A 19158-nucleotide genomic window follows, 5' to 3' on the forward strand; every position below is an offset into this window, starting at 1 on the left:
CAGAGGTAGTAACTGCAGGAAGCAGCTCTCTGGGGGAACAGAGGATAGAGGTTGGCATGATTAAACCTGAGAAGCTGGGACTGACACCTGTGAGGAGGGGGGTGCTGGCAGCTGGCAGGTGCTCACGTCCCCGAAGGGGCACCAGAGATTGTTTCTGTGAGTGCTGGAAAAACTGCCGATTGGAATCAACTGCTACTGGAACAAACCGCCTCGCTGTGGCAAAGCTGACAGGCCCAGAAAGCAACTAGGGGAAAGCAAGTCCTTCCTTATTCCTCAGGCTTGCCGTCACCCTGTTGTCAGCATCAAAGAGGAGGCCGGCTGCCAGAGGGGAAAAGTGGTTTGCAGGGTCCCAGCCTCAGCATCATAAAGCAGAGCTGGGAACCGGGGCTTGAGGCACGGAGACAATAGCTTGTTAATGGCTCAGACCTGAGCACAAAAAGGTGAAAGCAGTGGCTACCTTAAGGAAGGAGGGAGAGGGGGTGCCGGGAGGAACCGTTTAGGGATGAAGGAGAGCTTCTTCCTAGGGTGCAGGCAATATTCTATTTCTTAATGGGGGGTGGGGAGTCATGTAGGTGCTTGGTTTAGAATCATCCACCATGTGTACACCTATATTCTCTGTACTTTGCTGTGTGTGTGTGATTTTTCCAACTAAAAGTGAAGCAAACTTTTAATGAAATAGCTGGGGGAGGAAGACAGTGTTGCTGGAGACGGGGAAGTCGGAGGAGATCTCTCCAAGGAGGGGCTATCTGAGCCCAGCTTGGCTAATCAGAGGGACAGGCCATGACCACAGCCACGCACAGCCTTTCAGAGGGTGATGGTCACCCTATGGCTACTGAATGCAAGCCTGGTGGCAGTGTGTGGGGAGGCCTGGAGGAATGGGAGGGACCTGAGAGAGGGTAGCAGCAAGGGGCTGCTGCTGTGGAAACCGTAGGGAGCTAGCGAAGGCGGGCCCCGCTTTGGGGGGGGGGGCTGGCAGTCAGGAGCAGACAAGGCAAAGCATCCAGCGACTGAGCAGTCCCTTCCCCATGGGAGGGCCGGGGAAATGTGCCGTGCCTCTCTGACTATGCCCCTCCTGGAAACTGTCTCTAAGTGCTGACAGGTGATTCTGGGCCAGAGAAGCCAGCAGATGGACTGGGTCCAGAGAGTCCCTGAGGTTGGAAGCAATTCCAGCCGGCTTTCCTGGAGCCGGCGGAGGCGTCCAGACAGAGCAGCAAGATCTGGTCTGGCGCTGTTTCATCTTCCTCTTTTCTTCCTGATTTCCTTTCTCCAGCCTTCCCTTCCTTCTCCTTCCTTCCTTCTTCCCTCCCTCTCACGCAGTAACTTACCCACCATCAGGCATAACATCATGTACAGAAACATACACACTCACATGTTCACCTTTTACACACACATTCATATCTCCACACACACACTGAAACACACAACATATGCAGGTCCACTCGCACACATCTCAATATATCCCTCGTATGCCTGCAGAACACTTTCAAGTTCAGCTCTCAAGTTCATATAGCCTCTTTGCAAGTCACAGCAGCCCCATGTTCCAGGTGAAGAACCTGAGGCCCAGAGAAGTTGAAGAATGCCTTCAGGGTCACAGCACTGGAAAGTGACAGCCGGCACCAGCACTCAGGGAGGCCTGGCTCTGTGCCTCAGCCACCCCTTACTATCCCACACAAATTTAATTGCCCTCCAAAGTGGCCGCGGTGAGAAACGTGGATGAGAGCACACACAGCCGCATGGCCCCAGCATTGGCCATGATCACCCTGTTACATCAGCAGGCAGGGGCTTATTTGATTCAGTCCTGGATAATTTGCTCCTGGGAAATGGGCTGGAGGGTAGATGGACGGGGAACTGAAGAAGAGAATGATTACGGTCTACCTCTGATCGTGCCTGCTGCTTCCGTCTCCTGGGGTCAGTGTGGAAGTAGGAAGTATAAAAGGGACTTGTCTCACGGAATTGCAATCAATAGTTCAATTTCTTGAGTTTTTGTGGGGGTTTTTTAATTTTTGCAAATTTTAATAGAGCAGCACATGCCAAGTAATCAAGTATCCACTATCTAAAACTGACAATTCAAAAAATATTTGCCAAATTTCTTAAAAACAAAATATGCAACATATTACTCATCTAAAGATGAAACCGCCTTGGTTCTCCACCCCAGATTTCATTCCCTCCCTACCTCATCCCCAGCAACCTCAGTCATCGATTTAGGTTATTTCTGCTTAATCCATTTTATACCTACATCTATAAATAGGTGTTAAATACATGTATCATGAACAAATAAAAGTTAAAAATTGAGTTTATATAAATGGTATTGTACTGTATTTATTATTCTGCTCTCTGCCTTTCTTCTCTTTAAGCTATACCACTGAGAGCTCTTTAAAAGTTAAGAATCATGTCTTATTTAATCTCTGCATCCCTGGTGGCCTTGTACATTCTAAATGCTCAGTAAGTCAGGGAGGGAGGGAGGGAGGGCAGGAGGGAAGAAGGAAGGAAGGAAGGAAGGAAGGAAGGAAGGAAGGAAGGAAGGAAGGAAGGAAGGAAGGAAGGAAGGAAGGAAGGAAGGAAGGAAGGCCTTCTGAGTCAAAACTTTTTGTGTGGCTCCCAATTAAAAGTGAAGGTGATTACAAAGGCCTGCTAAGTCCTCTGTGCCGTGACTTCCCTGCCTCTGAGCACTGTTCACATCGCATTAGAGCAGTCATCCGTCCATCCTTTGATCTGCTCACTATCCTGCTCTCCTGGGAAGACCCAGCCAGGGCTCCGAGAGGTTCCAGGCCACACAGCTGCCTAAAGTGCTTAGCTCCAGTGTGGCCCAACTCTCGCTGGTCATAAATCAACCAGCCAAGGCTGAAGCTTGTATTATCTCAAAACCCTCAAGGATTTGGGGAATTTGCTGCCAGTTCAAACACTTATCTTTCCTCCGTTCCTTCTCCCACTCCCTCTCTGTCTCTGTCAGCCACAGAGCACCTTTCTCCATGACTGTCTCTGCCTCACTGAGTGTCTTTCTGAGTGTCTCGCTTTGTCTCTGATTCAGAATTATGCCTCTGTCTTCCTTTCTTCAGCCCCGGCATCTACCTTCCCACCCTTCTCCCTCCCCTCCCCAGCGTCTAGCTGCAGCCAAAGATCCAGGATCCCAGCTGGGCCATAGATCTCTCCATTACTGCTGCTCTCTCCCTCTCACTTTTAAGAATGCTTTTTTATGGTGGCTTCTAGCACAAACAGCTGTTGGAACTTGTTTGAGAAAACCTCTGGGAGCAGATGTTCTAGCAGTCCTTTAGATTCCTCGTTCCTCTGCAGTGTGACATGGATTTGGGAAGAAATTCATTCACTCATTAACCCATTAAACAAATATTTATTGAGCTTCTATTATATGCCTGCCACTGAGGTGGATGCTGAGAATATAGCCGTATGTAAAACAGCCCTTACAGAGTTTACAGTCTAATGAGGGAGGCAGCTGTAAATCTAATAGCCACATAAACATAGAATAATAAGTGATGACCAATGCTATGAAAAAATGGTCCACAGTATTTAATAATAGTTACCGTCTATTGAGAGTTTATATAACTGGCACTATTGCAAGAATTTCACATACATTTACATTAACAAAAGCTTCCGTAATTCTCTTTTACATGTGATGAAACTGAGGAACAGAGTGGTTAAGAAACTTGCTCTTGGGCACACAGCTTGTGAGTGGGAAAGCCAAGATTTAAACATGCCATGGGATTCACAGAGCAGGAGGAGGAAAGCCTTCCCTGAGGCTGTTTGCTTCTGAGTCTGAATAGAATTGTCTTTCCCAAGATCATATAGAGAATAAGAGACAAGAAAAGAGCTAGACTCCAACCGCTTGAATCCCAAACGAATCCAGTCCTAAAGTCAAGCAGACTGCAATGGGAAAGTTGACTCCGTTACTAAAACTGATAAGCCCCATGGGATTTCCTGGAAAAATAAAGAGAAGTTATGGGGGTGAGAAGATAGTGGGGAACAGATAACTCATGCTAAGATGGGCCTATAGGGGTTGAGCCTCCCAACCTGGGACATATTTGGGGATGGTGAGCTCCTTGAAGGCAGGACCCTGTTGTGTTCTCTATCGAATCTCCAGCACTTAATACACTGCCTGGTGCTTAATTGTCATTTATTGAAAAGTGAATGCATGGATAAGTTGAATTAAATCTAAGTAAATTAAGTGGAGGGAAAATAGAACAGATGGAAACTCCGTGTTTCTTCCAAGCTAGGGGTTTATGGTTCCAAAAACTTCATTTCTTTCTACTCTCACTAACACCAGCCAACAGCGTGGAGATATTCTGCCAGGTATCTGGGTTAGTTTCTACCCTTTCTTTTCAATCTGCATATCCAAAATGTTTTGCTGCTGTTTCATAAAACTCCCTTTTTAATATTTTCCAGTTTTGGCTGATTCAATTAAGAGCTAAGTTTGATTTAGAAACCCTACCTCTTTTGATAAAACAGTCCCCAGAGGACCTGTCCTTTTAAAGCCTCTTTATGAGTTTTGGAGCTGAGTAAAATGCAACCACTTTCAGGATAATTACACTGGAGCAGACACATTGTTCCTGGAATCTGTTTCCCAATCTGAGTAAACAGAGCCTGGTCTTTTTTATGTTCTTGTAATATGCTTTCTCCTTCATTTCTTTCTCTGTCTGGAGAGCTGCCTGAGGGTTATTTAATCTCTGGACCAGAGAAGAGGGAAGGATTTGTTTGGGAAAACATCTTCTACAGGAAATTTGGCTATGATGGGGCCTTTGGCCGGGGGGCTCACTCTTTGCTAATTCTGGCACATTTTCGATGGCTTTCTCTGACCCACGAAGAGGACAGGGAAGCCAAGAGCTGCTCAGCAAACTTAGGAAAGAGTGAAGAACCAAATGTAACCACCAACTCAAGAGCCTTTAGGCTGAAACAATCCTTTAGAACAGTGCCTGCTATCACCTCTTTACAGGTAATGTTTTGGATAAGAACACACGTGGGAATCAAGCCAGTGGGTACCAGTCCCAGCTCTGCCACTTAAATTAGCTGTGTGACCTGGGACATGTGATCTAAGCTCTTGGTGGCATCAATTTTCCTATTCGTGAAATGGGAATAATAATAGAATAAAATTAGCCCAGCCAGCGTGGCTCAGCAGTTGAGCATCGACCTATGGTCCAGGAGATCAAGGTTCGATTCCCGGTCAGGGTATGTGCCCAGGTTGGGGCTTGCTCCCCGGTAGGGGGTGTGCAGGGGGCAGCCGATCAATGACTCTCTCTCATCATTGATGTTTCTATCTCTCTCTCTCTCTCCCCCACCCTTTCTATCTCTGAAATCAATAAAGACATAAAAAAAAAAAGAATAAAATTAGATACCTTGAGAACAGCGTCTGGCATATAATAACGTAATAAGTACCTGACATAATGATGATGATGGTGATGATGATGATGATGATGGTGATCTGTGCCATGTAAGCATGTTCACATTCATACTTGCATGGGATCACGTTTTCTTTGCTCACCTAGCAGAGGACCTGGATCAGAACCATGTTCTTCCGAATCCCAGTCTCTGTGCTTTTTATTCTGGGCCACTCCAAAGGACTTTGAACTGCTCTCCGCGACTCCCCAGACAATGAAGTAGAAGCTACAGGAAGACAGATTTGGGTTCAAAATGCGGAGATTTATTTTTAAAGGTCAGAGGCATCAAAAAATGACAGCCTCAGAGAAGGAGCGTGTTTCCTGTCCCTGGCGGCTCACATACAGAGGCTGGCCAGGATGTTGTAAAGGGAGCGGAGAAGTTAGACTTGGCGGCCTTCCAGTCCGGAGAGTCTAAGTTTCTTATATGAACAGGGAGTGTTTCTTTCTGCCATATTCCTCATTACTTTCCTGGGAAATCCCATGAGGCTTAAGAGTTTTTTCTGTGGGTTCAGCCCTCACACTCCAGCCTAGTTAAGAACCGGATTTCTTTGGGATTCAAGAATCTGGATTCTAGTCCTATTTCAGCTTCCTATTCTCTAAGTGGTCCTGAGAAAGAAAAATTCTGTAGTTGTGCTTGCCCAGCATCAACTCCCATTCTCCGGAACAGTTCCTCCATTTCCCTTTGGGGACCACTCCTCCCCTACTCTCAGTCCATGTGACTCTAGTGACAGCGTCTCAACTCCATTTCCAGCCCATGACCCCAACCTAACCCTAGGCTGTTCCAGCTCCCTGGCCACAGTAAGTGCTTCGGGAATGGGCATCTGATTCAAGTTGGACCAATCAGAATCCATCCCAAAACTTTTGCTAAGGCTGTTGAAAAAGAGATGCTGCTAAGCTGGTAACATGCAAGCCTGGATTTTCTGGGGTTCAACACATAGGCAGAGCCTCCCTGAAAGTGAAATCAATGCGGAGAAAAGCAGACCTGAGAGGTGATGAGAACAAATCCTGATAACTCTTTTCAATGCCTGGCTCCGACAATACCTGAAGTTAGACAGACAGCTAGAGTGTTACATTAAGCACTCAATTCTGCTTGTGTTTGGTTTTTAAATTTTAGTTATTGCATTTATTTATTTCTCAAATACATTTGACTTGGAGTCCAACCACCTGCAACCAAGAGCTTCACCGAACGCCTATCACAATGCACTACTGAAGGTAAGCCTTGAGCTGCACTGGTCTCTGTATCATGATGTACCTAGTAAAATCTAGTAGAAGCTGTTACTTAATGTGTCAGTCTGCAGAGATCCATTAGGGTCTTGCCCAGAGCCCTGAATACCTCAAGGAAAGTGAAATTTGGGACACTCATCACTGTCACATTAATCTCTCATACCCCAGCTATTTAACTCCAGTCTTTACCACCACTTCCAGGGACTGCCCCTCCCTTCCCTTTTCTTTGTGAGTGAAATTATCATTCATCCACCAAATACTGAAAGTGCCTACTATATGCCAAGTGTTATAACAGATTATGTTTGGAATACAAAGATATATAAGATATTAAGAAGCTCACAATAAAACCAGGCAGCAGCATTGGTAGTGAACTTCTATGCAACCGACCCAATGTGTCTGGCATTTTACTGATTTAAAAACGCACACACACCCCTCACAAAAATACTCTATTTGTTTCTTCTTGCTCTGTAACAAACTGCCACAAACTTAGTGGCTTAAAAAACACAAATTTATTTTCTTACAGCTCAGGAGGTCAGAAATCTGAAATGGGTTTCCCTGGGCTAAAACTCAAGGCGTCAGCAGGGCTGTATTCCTTCTGGAGGCTCCAGGGGGAAAACCTGTTACTGGCCTTTTCCACCTTCTACAGACTGCCTGTGTTCCTTGGCTCACGGCTCCTTTCTTCATCTTCAAAGTCAGACCTTTAGCATCTTCTCTCCCTCTCCCTCTCTCTCTCTCACTCTGACTCTCTCTCCCACCTTCCTTCTATAAGAACCCTTGTGATTATATTAAGCCCACCTAGATAATTCAAGATAATCTTTCCCGAGTCAAAATCCTTAATTTAATCACATCTACAAAATCTCTTTTGCTATGTGGGGTACATATTCAGTACATATTCACTGTTTCTGGGGGTTAGGATGTAGACATCTTTGAAGGACCATTCATACCCAGGAGATCTGATCCAGAGTCCACATGCTTATTTACTGTTCCCCTGCCAACCCAAATGATTATGGATTTTATTTTTTAAATATGTTTTTATTGATTTTTTAGAGAGAGAAGAAGGGAGAGGGGGAGAGAGAGAGAGAGAGAGAGGGAGGGAGGGAGGGAGAGAGAAACATCAATTGGTTGCCTCCCACACGCGCCCTGACCCGGGATCAAACCCGCAACCTGGGTATGTGCCCTGACAAGGAATCAAACAGGCAACCTTTTGGTCCCCAGGATGATGCTCAGTCAACTGAGCCACACTGGCCAGGGCATGATTATGGATTTTAAAGTCACTTAACTATCCTGTGCCTTACTTTTGTCATCTGCAAAATGGAGCTAATAATTTTATGTTTATGAACATTTGAGGCTAAGCATGGGGCACTAACAGCACCGCACCTGGCACAGGGTAGGTGCTCAGTATGTAGCCACTATTCCTAAAACTGTTATCCAAGGTATAAGGACGGCAGGGGCCTGAAGAGACAGATTCAATGCCCTTGAAGGGAGCAGGGGGTCCTGTCCAAGGAGGAAATGCTCACCTTTGGCTGAGTAAAATTGGGTATCCAAAGACAGTTGTGGGGCTCAGTTTGCGGGAAGGGGAGATGCTTTCTACTGGCTTTTCTAACCAGGCTCAGGCATCTGGGGGAGCAAGCCTAGGGCCAAACGAGGCTAGAGGGGGAGGCTCTCATTGTGGATGGGTGGCAAATGAGCAGATTTAAAAAACGTTCCGTCTTCCTTACTCTCACATTCTTAACAACGGACACGTCAGCCCACCCACTAAATTATTGGGCAGGCCCCACTTTGAGAGAATGTCTTGGGGGAAAAGCAACACCAGTCCCCCAGAACTCTGCTGCCACGTGTGCCCTCCCCCCCTTGTCCCCTGCTAAGCTGCTTTGCTGCAGAGGCCATCTGACAACAGAAGGACAGCGGGATTTATCACTGTCCTAACTTGTCCATTTGTCTTCCCTCGGAGGGTCCTGACGGGAGTTTCCAGGGGCCGCACTGAAGCGTACTTGAGCTCTTGACAGAGACACACGGCGGCGATTACACGCGACGTTAGGCACAGTTACTGCAAGGCGCGGCAGCTCCAAGACCTCTCTCGAGCACAGTCTCAAACACACTCCACAGCTTTTTTTGCTTTCAGCTCCTTTTATAAGTTATGTGATGTGTGGGGACAGAGAAGGAGGGGAGGCTCCTCTTTCCCGGAGCTGGAGATGGGGGTTCCCTGTTGGCACCATTGAAAGGGGCAGCCTGGGATGACCTTCGCCACCAGCTTCCTGTCCTAGGATGCCAAAGCATCCGTGTCTTTCGCAGACACGAGACTCAGACCAAGACCTCCCTGGAAAGGGAGCATGGTGACACAGTACGAAGCGCTGACACAGCATTCCCTAAGATGAAGAAGGGTAGAGCACCCAGCCGGGGTGTCCCAGTGGTTGAGTGTCGACCCGTGAGCCAGGAGGTCATCGGTTCGATTCCCAACCCCCAGTAGGAGGCATGCAGGAGGCAGCCAATCAATGACTCTCATCACTGATGTTTTTTTCTCTCTCTCTCTCTGCCTCTCTCTTCCTCTCTCTGAAATAAATAAAAACATATTAAAAAAAAGAAGAGTAGAGCAAAAAGAAGATGGAATCACAGAGATGTTCATGGCCATGAACTCCGATTCCTGAGCTAAGGTTTGATTTCTCTCCTATCTCTGCCAGCTTTTTATCTGGCATTTGCTCACACACCTTCATCAACAGGGGCTCACTACTGCTTAGGGCAGCTAATTCCATTCTTGGGCAGCTTGGACTCTTAGAAATGTGCTTCAGATTAAGCAGGAATCTGCCTCCCAGCGTTGCTCTTGGTCCAGCCTTTCAGTCCACTTTCCCAAAGACAGTGTTTCTCTGAGAGTTGCCTCTTGCATGAGGATCATCTGGGGGAACTTCTTAAAATGCAGAATCCTGGGCCCAACCCCAACCTGGTGATTCAAATGTCTAAGGCAGGGGCCTAGGAATCTGCATTGACAGGGATACCTGAACTGTGAGATAAGAATGTGGGCCCCTGAAATGAATTGGAAGCCTACCCACAAGCAAAGAATATCCAAAGGAAAAGCCAGGAACCCAGAGGACAAACCTCTCCAACTTGTAAAACTCTGCCAAGGGTGGGGCTGATTGTGGAGGAAGCCCCATCAGAAAGGGATGAACTAACCAGGAAATCACAAATAACAGCTGACACAAAGTCCCCAGCTGTGCAGGCCCGGTCCTGTATAACTCCTTTACACATAGGCACTGCAGTGATCTCCAGTTAACAAACAACCTGAGGTTGAGAGAGGAGACTTGCCCAAGGAAATACATCTGGAAAGTGGCAGGGCTGAGGTTTGTCACACACCCCTGATGACCATCTGACAACTTGATGGGAACCCCAGATCTAAACCTCCCGAACCCCAGATCTCAATGAGAAGACACAAAGTTGGTGTCATTTAACTGTGGAATCAGAGGAGCGAGAACCCTCCAGGCACTTTTGAGTACTATCCAGTCCCCAGGGAGGTGAGCTTCCTGGGGCTTCCAGGTGATGATTCTGGCCCCGGGGAACAACACAGACCCTTGGGGAGCAGTCTTGCTTCCTTCGGCTGCTCGCCTCACCTGGGCACTCCTGAGGTCAGCCCCGCATCAAACATTTGCAGGGCCTGAGCAAGAGGGTGAAGAGAGGCCCACACATCACACATCTGAATAGTTAGAAGCTATAAATTAAGGTAACAAACTACAAAAAAGATATGTTCTATCTTATTATCTTGGCCTGGAAGGCCAAGTTCAAATTTAGAAATTGAAGGAACTCTTCCTTACAACCTGGCACTGTGGGAGAGCTGGCCCCCAGCCCTGGCCCCTGGCATGGCCCCCTTCCTCTCCACTTGCATCTCAGCCCCACACACCAAAGGCCTCATGAACATGTGTGTGGACCCTCACAGCCCGCACAACCCAGCTCTGTCCACGTGCCCTGCCAACAACTGCACCTTGGCCCCCCTCAGGCTGGGCAGAATCATTTTGGGGGGCTCACTCTTGCCCTGGTCATGGCCCCTGCCCAGCTATCTCTGCCTCCTGAATCCGTTTGCTGCTGCAGCTAATCATCGGGGCCGGAATGGGAGAGGGCTCAGGACACGCAGCTCCTCGGGCCACCTGCATCACTATGCCACTTGACCACCTGGGGCCTGTAGTCCCTGCTCTCAGCCTAGCACCAGGCCTGGCAGAGGGGGCGGGGAGGCAGCCCCTCCGACAGCAAATGAAGCAGCAGGCGAGGAAATGAAGTATTGAGCTATTGCTCCAGGCTGCAAATGGGAAGGAGAAAGGGGGGAGGGAGCGGAGAGTGAATCTTATACTTTGGGAAGAGAAGCTGGTCACCTCGATCATGAGATGATATCTGCTTCCCACCTCACCTGAAATTCGCCTACTAAATCTTATTGTCTTTGGAATTTAGAGATACTGTGATGGGGATGATATCAGCGGCAATCCTACAGGTCAGTGACTGTCAAAGTGCCAACAGGACTGGCAGCATCAGCTTCACCTGTTGCTAGACAAGCGGGTTCTCAGGCCCCTCTCTGACCTATGGAATCAGAGACTCTGGAGGGGTCCCAGGACTCTGTGTCTAACAAACCCTCCTACTGATTTTGATGCTCACTGAAGTCAAGAACCACTGATGTGGGCGATGCAAAGTCATTGATTGTTTCAGGGCAGAGTAGCTGTTCTATGAGAACCATGTTCATCAATATGTATTCATTCAACAAACATTACTGAGAGCCAAACACTGTTTTAGGTGCTGGGGATTCAAGATACAGCCTCTGCCCTTAAATTGCTCACAGTCAGCTCAGCAGCAGGCAAGTAAACAGATGGCTAGGATGTGACAAATGCTCACATCCTGAAAGGACAGGTGGAGGGCGCTGTGTGGAAGGGGAGTGTCAGATAAGATTTCCTAGAGGCAACTCTGCCTTCACGGGAACTTGGAGAGGCAGGTATTACCAGATGCAGAGTGGAGCACAGCAGTGTGTTCCTGGTGACCAAGGCTCTGTCCTTGATCAAAGTTTAGTCAGGGTCCTCTGAGCACTCTTCTCCACTAGGCCTTGACCTTGGCCCCCGTTCTGTCTGTGGTCCACCCAGCGCAGTCTTAGCAAAGAATCCTGCTAAGCCATCCCCTCGCCCTTAGATCTGATCAAATGCCTCATCCCGCCCCCATGATGTCTAAGCCTTCAACATGCCTTTAGCAAGAATCCTGATAGGCCAGTTTAGCAAGAATCCCTTACCCTTGAAGCTCCTCTTAATAACTATCTACCATTGACTCCCTCACTCTGCTCATTGGCTATAAATCCCCAGCTGTCTCTGTTGTACTGTGAGCTGAGCCCTATCTCTCTCCCCTATTACAACACCCTTATTGTAATAGTCCTGAATGAAGTCTTCTTTAACCGTTTAACAAGTGTCAGAGTAAATTTTTCTCCAACACTAGACAAGGGAGCAGTTGTGCAGAGAGGCCCAGAGGAAGGAAAGAACATGTCCCATCCAGTTCAGGCCCTTAGTGTGGCTCACATGTCAGAGCATGAGTGAGGATCAACCAAGGAGGTGGACCTGGAGAAGTCAACCAGGGCTCGTGAGGCTCTCCAGGAGTCGGGGTTTGTCCTGAAGGCAATGGGGTGTAGGGGGAAGTTTTAAGCAGAAGAGTGTCATGATTAGGCATGTGTTTTAGAAAGATCTCTCTGGCAGACTACCTCATAGTGAGTGGATTGGGGGGCCCAGGTCTGGAGCCTCAAAAGACCAGGGAAGAGATTGCCCAGGGGAGAAGTGCTGAACAGTGGTGGTAGACAGTACAGGAGTAGGGCAGGTGGCTAGAGGGAAGGAGACATCTTTGAGGTCAATTTAGAGAGGGGGCCTTGCATCAGAATCACACGAGAGAATTTTTAAACATACTTTTGCCCAGGTCCCCATCAGAACCCCTGAATCAGAAATTCGAGCATCTGTGTGTTTAAAAGGCCTCTCTGGTCATTCAGTTGTGGCCAAAGCTAAGAATCACTGAGATAGGAAGTGAAGAGATAGGGCTTGGTGACAGATTGACAGGGGAGAACCGGAATGATGCAGAGGAAGGAGTGTGTGTGTGTGTGTGTGTGTGTGTGTGTTGGTGGGGGGTGTCCCTCAGGAGTCAGTGAGTCCTCAGAGATGCCAGCCACTGGGCTTTCAGAATGCGAACCACAAAGCTGGCTGGACAGTCGGGGTCTGAAAGCCTCATCTTCTTTCTAGGTGCAAAGCAGAGCTGCGTATCAAGGAGAATATCACATAAGTGAACCTTTTGATTAAAGGGGTTGAATCAACTCTCACTCATTTGCTTCATTCATTCAGGAAGTGCTTAGTGAGCACCTACTATGTGCTGGGCACTGTGCTAGGTGCTGGGGCACAGTGGTGAGCAAAACTGGAGATGGTCCCAATCTCGTGGGTGAGGCCAACTTTACACAAAGTCACGATGCTGCAACTGCGCTAAGTGCCATGAAGGGGAAATACTTTGAAAACTTGTAATAGGGGATGTGACTCAGACTGGAAGGTCTGGAAGTCTTCCCTAAGACAGTAGCACCTGACCAGAGGTGCAAAGTGGGAATTAGCTAGGCTACAGGCAGGAGGGCAGCATGCACAAAGGCCCTGGACAGGTGGCCTTTATCTTCCCCTACAGGGCTCTTCATAGGTATGTGAGCCCAGATTCTCCAGTCTGTGGGAGAGGCCTCCCCAGGTAGCAGCCCCTGAGACCCCTTTCTTGGAAAGTCCACTTTGGAATTGGTCCTAGCAGAATACCCCAAGTTTCCCGTGTTGGGGAGATGGCCTCCCACAGGCTGGCAGGACAGGCCCAGGTGTGTGAGCCCAGACAACTTTGCTAAGGGGTCATCCACCACTATCTCCGCAGCAGGAAGTGCTTCCTGACAGCTGCTCTGGTGTGATTCTCCTTCAGTTTCCATTTTATAGCTCCTTGCTCCCTCCTCAGTGGGAGGCTGTGACTTCAAAGACGTCTGGCTGACACTGCAGGCTGCAATTACGGGGCCTGGGCCTGCCTGAGATTCCCTGGTCATCTCCCACCTTTGGGTTGATGTATCTCTGCATTTATTCTATTGCACAGATATTTATCAGTCACCTGCTGGGTTTCCATCACAAAGCTGGGTGCTACTGTGCATGGGGACGGACATGAAGAAAATTCAGGATGGCCTTTCATCACTCAGCCTGTGGGTGACTCCACATAACCAATCAACAGATGTTTGAAGAGTAGAAACAAGGACTTGAGATTTGTGAGTATGATTTAAAGTCCCAGAGGTACCCTCAGCGCGATTACTATAGAAAACTGGACTTTGACTGAACTTTTCTGGCTTGAGTATCTCCATTCCTGCAACATTCAAAGACCTCCCCCTTCCCACCCCATTTTCATCCTCAGTCTCTACCCTAGACTTTCTCATTAAATAAGGTAGTAAATTTCTTTCATTTCTTTTCTCTTCCCCTATTTATTTGTTTATTGCCCTAATCTCTCTTGAGCTCTTTTTGGTTTTGTTTTGTTTTTACCTGGAAAGAACCTGGAACATTATCTTCAAGAAATTATTTCTGTGTCCCTTCTTCTTCCTAACAAACTCCTACACATCCTTCAGGATCCACCCAAACATCACCTTCCCTGTGACCTCTTCCATGTGTCCCTCAACAGAATTAGAAGTTACCTCCTCTGGGTTCTTGTGGCAACCTGTACACTCCTCCAATAAAACACTTAACCGTGTTATATAAAGTTTTTGCATACTTATCTGTTCAGGTCCCTCTGTTTAAACACTTGTCCATCTTTGAACCCCTAGTGCCTGGATCAAGGGCTGATGCATTGTTTGTGTTCAATGAATGAGGGAATGAATGAATATATAACCTGCATCCTTCTCGGGTGGCATCAGCCCTTTGGTTTCTCAGAAGAAATAGAAACCAATTTGTCACTCTACGTGGGTTAGTCAGTTTAATCAACTATGGGGGGGGGGGGGTGATGTATTTACTGAGCTAGTAAATACTGAAAAACAATTCCAGTTTCAACGCTCTGTTGTCAGTGCTTTTATACACTTATCTGCCTCGCTACTCATCCCTCTTGTACTTACTCTGGAGGCCACATGGTGCAGTGGACTGGGAGGGAGGAGACCTGGGTTCTGGTGCCCACTCAGTTTCCCCCATGAATCTGTTAGAGTCTCCTCATCTTCATAATGAAGGGGCTGGACCAGACCAGGAGTTGAAACTTTCAAGACCCATAAGGGCCATAGTGACAACTGGGCCTTAGTGACCACTCAGCTCCAGCTTGGCATGCAGAAAAAGAGGCCCAGTGTCACCAGATCTTGCAATTCTTAAGAGAAGCTGGGAGTGTAGTTTTTATATAAGATGCATGCTTTGAACAAGTATTGCATGGACCGAGGCTGTAAAGAATCAAGTACTCTCATGCATTGCTGGTAGGAGCACAAAGGATTCAACCCCTGTGGTAGGGAATTGGGCAATATCTTTCCAAACTAAAGGAGTGGTTACACTTTGATCCAGCCAATCCTAACTTCTAGAAATTTCCCCTAAAGATGCACCTCCAAATCATCACAGAACAAGGCACCCACAAAGTTATTCATTCTAGCATGATTTTTAATAGCCCCAATTGAAAACACTTCAAATGTCCACCCTTAGGGGACTGTTTAAGCCTCGGTTTATTCACACCATGGAGTACTTTGTGACTGGAAAAAAGAATGGACAATCTCTATATATTGTTATGGTGAGGTCTCCAGGGTCATTTACATGATCAAAGCAAAGTGCAGCACAGTATGCAGAAAAGTGCTCTCCAAACTCAAGTCCCCCAGCAAGGACAGAGGGAGTTTGCAAAGCCCACTGCATTGGCTCTCTCAGCACTGGAGGTAAGGGTCAGCAGAGCTCCCAGAGTGTGTGCGTGTGTGTGTGTGTGTGTGTGTGTGTGTGTCTGTGTGTGTCTGTGTGTGTCTGTGTGTGTGTTTGAGCCCCGTGTTCAGGCCTCCTATAGCAAGTGGCAGGGACTTGTTTACTGCAGACCTCCTACAGGGACAAGCACTGCCCAGAGGGCCATTGGCAAATCCAGTGTCTCATTAGAACAGCCTAGGTGAGTCACACTTGTATAGCTTTGCAGAAAGAGTGTTGGACTTGGGTTCCACCTGTATTAGGTTCTAATTCCATATCTGTCCCTAACAGAAAACGGGTGGCTGGCTCACACTGGGGAATTTGAGGAGACTTTAATGAGAGGACAACAGGACAAGGCATAGGATAACCACTTGGGATAGTGCCGTACCTTAGGGCTAGAAAGGGCAGTGTGCTGTCCATGTTAGGCCAGCGAAGGGTGAGGAGAGGGCAGTTCCCAGAATCCAGAGAGGGAGGCCTGCCTCATACAGCCAGCCTGTGGCAATAGGAAACTGGGGAGAGCCCTGCCCTGGCTCCCTGATCCAAGGTAAATCCCCAAGGAAAATCAGGGCATTGTTGACTGACCAGATAAAAAGAACAGATGTCCACTACTGACCACACAGGACTCTTCAAAGACTTTTAAGTGAGGGTTAGTAGTTCCTGCTGGATTGGTTGGGGGAAAGAGACCAGAGTGCAACTGGTGAATGAGTGAGCCCAGCCGCAGGGATGGAGTGGCCCCTTCCCTAGCGGGGACGAATCTTAACATTCTGTGGCTTCAGTGCTCACTAGCAAATTGTTAACCAACAAGTTCAGCCTTCTCAAGAGCAAAGACGCCTCATCACCAGTAAAGACCATCAAACCTTGTTTTTTGAATCCATTGCCTGCAGTTAGACCTAGGTGAGGCTTCTCTGCACCCACTGAAGTTTGCTGGAAAGTGCCACCTAGTGGAACATCAGATGACCTGCCGCTTAGACAAAGCAAAGAAGAAAAAAACCTTAAGAGGATTTTCATGCCCCCCCCCCCCGCCCGCCCCCCGTCCTGAAGCCATTGAGCAATGGTTCTCACACTTGATTGGAGATTGGAATCACCCGAGGGTGTCCAAGTCCTACCCCCAGAAGCTCTGACTTAATTGGTCTGGGGCACAGAGTAGGCCCCCGAGTTTCAAAGGTCCCCAGGTGATTCTATGAGAAATCAAGGTTGAGACCACTGGGTTACAGAGCACGCAGCCCTTTATTTTACAGAGGAGCTCACAGATGGGAGTCACTCCTCCAAGTCTCAGACTCCCGGGAAGCCCCCTTTCCCCTGCACCCCACCACCTCTCTATGTGTGTCTTTGTACAACTTTTTTCCTTTGCGCAAAAATGAAAAGTAATTAAACAGGAAGCATTCTCGTTTCCCAAGCCCTGATATTTATTTTAGTGGCTGTACCAGGAGGAGGATGGCTCCCTCTTCACCTGATATTTGCATCTGACACTGCGGCCTGCCTGTTTGAGATGTACCCACCCAATGACGTAGTATATTTACTCTTCGAGGTTTATGGCCTTCTCTGTTTGCTCTTTCAAACTGTACCCTACTCAAGGCACCTTCCAACCTTCCACATCCACTGTCTTGATTCAATAGCATTCCCTTATAGTTGGCAGGATTGGTTTTAATTGGCATCTCACTGTGGAAATGACAAAGTAGACACCAAGAGAGAGGCAATTTTCTGTCTAGAGGTCATTTCAAATAGGCATCCTGCAAACCCTTTCTTTTTATTCAGACTAAGAGCTGAAATGCCACTAAATGTGCACATTGGACTGAATCGCCTGAGTGGTATCCTATGTCTGGCTCCCCTTCTCCCATTCTACCTTCAAAATTGAGTCTCAGAATTTTAGAACTAAAAAGACCACAAAGAGCATCTGGTTCAACTGCTTTATTTAATGCAGCCATATTCCATACTTATTTAGACATCTCCAGGTCCTGCTACCACATACATTCATGGACCCATACGTGACAAGCCTGATGCTCAGAGAATCCGAGCAACCTGTCTGAAGCCGCACGGGAAGTTAGTGGCAAAGTCTGGACTGATCAAGGCTTATCAGATCTAGATGGGGAAATTTCAGCTCCCAGACTTATTTTCTCTTCCTCTATATTAGAAGTTTGAGCCTTGTTAAATGATGAACCTGGTAGTAACTTGTGTCGTTGTCACCAGTGTTAATGAGTTTCCTGAACTCAGGTTTTAAAGAGGTGAGTGCTTGATTGATTGATTCATTTTTCAAATGTTTGCTGAGAACCTAGTTTGGGCCAAGTGCTGTACTGGGCATTGAAAACATATTGAGGGTCTCTGTCTTCATGGGGCTTACAGTCCGGTGGAGGACACATCATCTACAACCATAAACACTGTGACTGTTAAGAAAAGACACTGCTAAGAGGTCACATAACTAGGAAGCTTAGTCTGTTCCGGGAGATCCAACAGGTTCCTCTGAAAATGTGTGATGATCTTGATAATCTCCAAGGAGAGAAGCAAGACACCCGAGGCTTGCAGCAAACACAGGGAGTCCAATGCCACCAGCGTGTCCGGCTTTGCTTAGGGTCCAGCAGCCCTCTCCCTCACCACCCTGGAAATTATGTCACTGCAGGCCTCATTCCACAGGTGAGGAAATTGGGACTCAGAGTAGCTAAAGGACTTGGCCAAGTTTAGAGTGTTAAAGGTAGACTGACACACAGACTGACACTTCCTGACGTGCTGCTCTGTTCTATTCTTATACCCCCTTGGCTTTGTGCTAGGCCAGACCAGCCTGGGGGTACAGCCCTTGACAAATGGGGCCAGCAACAAAGGACCCTAAGAAAGCCAAGGTGAGGGCAGGTAGCAGGAAAGGGTTTCATATCCTCCTCAGGAAAGCTGTGGGCCTGCACCTGTCACCCATTTGTTGCCTCTCTTCTAGCTGACCCTTCTTGCTGAAGTGCATCTCAGAGGGGACCGAAAGATACGCCTGTTACTGATGACAAGGACACCTGAAGAGTGAGAGAACGAACAACTCACCACCTACCCCCCGAAAAAGACAGAGACAGAAAAAGACACATGAGGAAGTAAAGATGGGAAGGATAGGGGAAGACAGGAAATGTTCATCATTCACCAAATGTATGTATTAAACCCTTTCTGTGTACCAGAAAAACAAATAAATGAGCACGTATATAAGATTTTGGCCAAGAGGAATATAAATGTAAAATATGGAAAACACTATATGATTTCACTTACATGTGGAATCGAAAAAGCAAAATAAACAAACAAAATTGAAACAGACTCATAGACACAGGGATCGAACTCGTGGTTGCCAGAAGGGGTTGGGGGGCTGGGTGAAAGACCTGAAGGGAGTAAGAAGCACAAATTGGTAGTTATAAAACAGTCATGGGGACGTAAGTAAAGCATAGGGAATATAGTTAATTGTATTGCGGTAACTCTGTATGGTGCCAGGTGGGCTACTGCAAACACTTTACATAGTACACTATGTAAAGTGTTCTAACCACTAAGAAGTACACCTGAAACCAATACAAAATACAATTGAAAGAACAAAAGTATGGCGAGAGCACTTCAGGTGTGCCATCAGGGAGGGTCTCTGTAAGGAGGTGACATTTAAGCTGAGATTTGAAGGCTAAGAGGGAGAAACAATGCAGGAAGAT

The 19158-nt window shown here is 47.4% G+C and overlaps 1 long non-coding RNA gene across 1 annotated transcript in view; it reads left to right on the forward strand.

The window, feature by feature from the left end:
• Window positions 1-14131, forward strand: part of LOC107537690 (uncharacterized) — a 78052-nt gene extending 63921 nt beyond the window's left edge. The window contains exon 3 of the long non-coding RNA XR_001603251.2: window positions 13704-14131. This is a non-coding gene — a long non-coding RNA (uncharacterized LOC107537690). The remainder of the gene's footprint in view (window positions 1-13703) is intronic.
• The last annotated feature ends 5027 nt before the right edge of the window (window positions 14132-19158 follow it).

Source organism: Miniopterus natalensis, chromosome 4 (assembly GCF_054644295.1).
Source record: "Miniopterus natalensis isolate mMinNat1 chromosome 4, mMinNat1.hap1, whole genome shotgun sequence".
Classification (NCBI taxonomy): Eukaryota; Metazoa; Chordata; class Mammalia; order Chiroptera; family Miniopteridae; genus Miniopterus; species Miniopterus natalensis.